We start from the raw sequence: 5,025 nt of genomic DNA, 5'->3' as shown, positions 1-5,025 counted from the left end.
GAATCTTTGTTGTAATTTGGGGAGGGATACACTCTATAACTCTTTCTACACAAGTGCCAACAAGAATCTTATAAGCTTCTTTTATTTCAAAAAGACTTATCTCCAGAAGCTTCATGGCAAGAACTTTCTGAAACTCTTCTACCATGCTGATTCTTTAGAAAGGTGGTGTAAAATCAATATTTCAAAATTTCAAAAATCAAAATTTCATAAACCCTGTCATTGTCATCATCTACCAGCATCTTGTAATCAGAGCTCTGGGGCAATTCTCTTATAAAAAGTTCATATCCAACTTATTCTAGTAAGTGATAAAGAGTTTGGCAACAATTCCACCTGGGATGACATTCATTATAATATTCAGTTTCTATTTCTAAGAAATCCAACTCATCTAGGAAATTCCTCATATAGATAACTATTTTGGAGCTGGTGATGAACTTCTATCTTACAAAATCATACAGGATCAAGTCTAAGTGTCATCAACAATAATGTGTTTCCTTATCTTTGAGGCAAAATGAAAGTAAGACAACATAAGAAGATATGATGTCAGGAGTTTAATCTTGTGGAAAATGACTCTCAAAAATGATTTTTTGGACTTCCTGGATTTCCCTGAACCCCAATAATGTTTCATTGTTAAAGTTTGTTATTTATATGAAAAAATATTCTAATTTATAATTCCTGAAATTGGCCATCCCTTGTAGTTTGACTCTTCCTCAAAGATCATAAAATATGCATTTTTCCCCAGAAATCTTTTCATGGTGATGTCAGTCAGATGGTTGCCAGATTATAAATGATTTTATTGCTTGATGAAGTAGTGAGTGAAGTGTTTCCATGAAACTTGTGTGTTAAATGTCCTTTCCACTGTCATTCAGTTGCTGGATCTCCTGGCTGTGGATCTTGTAATGTAGATTTGGTTCTGGACTCTCCTTAACACTAGGCACACCATTGCCCAGAGCATGAGTGGTATAGGAGTTTAATTCAGCTGATTCTCACTGAGCTCTTTATGCTTTGCTTCTTTCTAGTAATTTTCTTTTTCTTCAAGTGTCTCTTCAGTTCATTTTTGCTCAGATTTGGCTTGGTGCCATCCTCAGTCACCACCTCTCCCTGCATACCTGCCATCTTCATTCAAGGGGCTGACCTGAAAAGGTACCAGAATTTCCAAGGAATGTACACATAGATGATAAGCTTAGTGAATGAAATCCTGAGTTTGCTCAGTGTTTGGGAGGTTCCAAAGAAAAGTGCAGAAGAGGTATTATTAGCCTGCATACCAAACTGACTATCTAAAGAGCCATTGTGCTGACCACACCATTGTATACTTGTGAAACCTGGACATTACATACTAGTGCCATGGCAGGAAACTGAATTACTTCCACTTGAGTTATCTTAGAAACATTCAGAAGAATACCTGACAACATAAAATACCAGACATTGTCTTTCTTGAGTTGACCCACCAAGTATTCAAACTCTATATCAGAGAATATAACACTTTTAGAGTCTCTCTAAAGAACTTTGGAATTCATCATAAGACATGGGAAACACTGGCACAGGACCAACCATCATACTGTGCCCACATCAAAAAAGGCAATATTCTGTATAAGCAAAACAGAATTGTGGTAGCTCAAAAGAAATATAAGATATACAAATTTAGAAACATATTCACTCCTAACATTCACTTGGATTGTGTCCAACTTGTGGTAGAGCCTTCCAGGCTCATATTAACCTTATCAACCACAATTGGACACACTATATCTTGACTCGGATACATGCTATCATTTGGGTTCTCTTCAAACATGAAGGACAACAATCAACCAACCAAGGATTTGGAAAATTGGTTAGTTGGATCACTTTTGGGATCATTTATTGGATTCATCAGCCACAGTCAGACACATTACATTTTGACATAGTGATATAATTTTGGTCCTCTTTGAGAATGGAGTTCTTTATCTGCATATGGATACATTTTCCTTTGTGAATTTTTTGTACTTGTCTTAGATCATTGTGTAGCTGAGAAGAGCTGAGTCGCTCATAGTTGATCATCACACAATATTACTGATGTTGTGTACAATGTTTTTATGGTTCTGCTCATTTCAATTTGTATCAGTTCATACAAGTCTTTTCAGGTTTTTCTAAAATCTGCCCATTCATTATTTGTTATTGCATAATACTTGCACACAAACAATAATATTCCATTACATGCATATACCACAGCTTGTTAAGCCATTTCCTAAGTGATGAGCATTTCCTCAGTGTCTAATTCTTTGCCACCATGAAAAAGACTGCTATGAATATTTTTGCACAGGTAGGTCCTTTTATCTTTAAATGATCTCTTTGGGATACAGGCCCAGTAGTGATTTTGTTGGGTGAAAGGAATTGCACAGCTTGGTTGCCCTTTCATTATAGTTTCAAACTGTTCTTCAGAATGGTTTAGATCAGTTCATAACTCCATCAAAAGTATATTAGTGCCCCAATTTTCCCACATCTTCTCCAACATTTATTACTTCCACTTTTTGTCATATTAATCAATATAATAGTTGTAAGGTAGTATGTCAAAATTATTTTAATTTGAATTTTTCTAATCCAAAATGATTTAAAGCACTTTTTCATATGCCCATAGATAGCCTTCAATTCTTCATCTGAAAATTGCCTTCTCACATCCTTTGACCACTTATCAAATGGGTACAAAAATTCTTTATTTAGCCTTATCATATTGTTTCTATTAGATAATATTTATTAAGCAACATATTTAGACATACAATCTTGAACTGAAATTTGTGAGAGTAATAAAATCTTCTTTATATTGGTAAGAGATAGTGTTTGGTAGTGGGAAGTTCAAGATCAGAAAATAAATGACTTCCAATTCCCTTTATGATATTTAACATCCTTGTTATAATGGATAATTTTGTTAACTTTTTAAGTTCCATGTTTTAAAGTGAAAATGTAAAATAGGGAATAATTCTTTGAATATCATTGTCAGTGGATTCTAGTGAAGAATAAATGAAATAACTTATTTAATATGCTTTATAAACATTGAAAGAGTTATATAAATATCATTTGGACTTCACTGGTTCTCACTTTCTTTTCTATTATCTGACTTCATAGATTAGCTGCAGACGTGACTCAAAAAATCTGTTATTCTTCCCTGGGCAAATGGATTCCTTGCTTTTATCTTTGAACTTTGAAAGTTCTAAATAGAAATATCAGCTATCATGCTTCTAACCAAAAATCCACAGTAGAGACTTATTATTTTGGCTTAAAGTTTTGATTCCCATTTTAATGCCAGTTTCTCTTTAATATAGTGTGAATGATTTTTCTGAAAGTACTGTTAGAATGGGAAATGAGGAAACCATTAGAATGGTTGTTAATGGAACTGGCTAGGGACAGGAGGACAAGATTTTTGGACTTTCTGGCCCAGAAGAGGCTGAAGTAGCTGAACAGAGAAAGCAGGAGCTCCTGAGGAATGAAATTGATGCTTTCTATCTTCCTCATCTCTACAATGTCACAGACCAAAGAAAAGCATCCATTGAAAAGTTTTGCTCAAGTGGAGCTTGATCAAGGAGAAAGTGCCCTGGAAAATTCATTGAAGCTGAGTTGATAGCAGCCCCAGTGAATCTCAAGGGCAACCTTATCTCCCCACAAGCCCTCTTTTTGCCTTTTCTCTTACTGACAGGCTCCAATAGTAAGCAGATGCAGCTGGCCTCCAAAAATCTTCAGGCAGGACCTCTCTGCCTTCCAAATTTCTACTTCTCTTTCCTTCAGATTGGTCTAATAGAAAATTCAGTGCCCATTGCCTTTGAGTCATGAAACCAGGAGATGTCAGAGCTGGAAGAACTCTTAAAAACAATATGATAGAATAGAGAGTATAGGATATCAGAGCTCATTCTGGGGAATTCAGGATTTAACTGAACTCATTTGGTTCAATTCAGCAAATGCCTACTCTTATCAAGGTAGCCTGCTCCATTCAGTTGAGGATGCAAAATCAAAATTGTTAACAATCCCTGACCTCAGGATGCTTGCATTCTACTACTCAGTCACTGTAATTTGAAAATGGAGAAAGCACTAGAAACTGAAAGGGGAGATCAAAAAAAATTTCATTGTGAGGTTACCACTTGAGCTTAGCATTAATGGAAGATAAATAAAATTTAAGATGAGAATGAGGAGAGAATTCATTTCAGATTTGACATATGCCTTCTGCAAATACTTTGAGGAACACTAAGCCTCTTGGGTCAGAGATCAGCATGACTGGGATGTGTTATACATAAAGCAGAATCAAGTTAAAAAGAGCACTAGAAAGGTAGTCTTGGAGGTATGTGGTGGAGGCCCTGAATGACAGGCCCTCCACAGGTGCTAGCATTTTCTCCTACCTATAAGCAGGTAGGCCTTCACCACCAATAGTTTTGAATCAGGGAACAATGTGGTTAGATGTAAAGGATAATAGATTGGAGCATATTACATTATAGAAATTAAAATGTTAGCCTAAGGGACCTTAGAGATCAAGTGACCTAACTATTATTTTACAGCAAAGAAAACTGAGGCCATGAGAAGTGACTTGATCAAAGTCATACAGCTAGTTGGTGACAACACCAGGATCAGAATTTGGGTGCCCTGACTCCCAGTCTAGTTCTCTCTCATATGATAGTGAAGAGGTACAGCTTTTAGGGGAAAAATAGCAGTGATTCTGAGGTCCCCTGACCTTAGAGTGCTATTGTTCTAACAATCTGTCTGTCAATGATAGTTATATATTTTCCCCCTAAACTTTAGGGAAGATATAGCAGTGTTCCTGAGATCCTCTGACCTTAGAATGCTACTATTTTAACAATCTGTCAATGATTCTAAAGTCTTCTGGCCTTAGGATAGCCCTTCAAACATTGCTGACTGTCAGATAAATAATCTGCTGATCAGTGATAACCAAGTTCCTGAGACAATAGTGAATAGATTTCTCTTCAGTCTACCTCTTGGTCATAAAATTATCATATCAGTGTCATGAAGAACCAGATCTCTCTGTCTTTTCCCATAAATTTATCTTCTTGCTCC

The 5,025-nt window shown here is 36.0% G+C and overlaps 1 pseudogene; it reads right to left on the bottom strand.

The window, feature by feature from the left end:
* Nucleotides 1-268: 268 nt before the first annotated feature.
* Nucleotides 269-1,113, bottom strand: LOC141548318 (lysine--tRNA ligase pseudogene; annotated as a pseudogene).
* Between the last annotated feature and the right edge of the window lie 3,912 nt (nt 1,114-5,025).

Source organism: Sminthopsis crassicaudata, chromosome 1, assembly GCF_048593235.1.
Source record: "Sminthopsis crassicaudata isolate SCR6 chromosome 1, ASM4859323v1, whole genome shotgun sequence".
NCBI lineage: Eukaryota > Metazoa > Chordata > Mammalia > Dasyuromorphia > Dasyuridae > Sminthopsis > Sminthopsis crassicaudata.
This window is presented reverse-complemented; position numbering and strand designations above follow the sequence as displayed.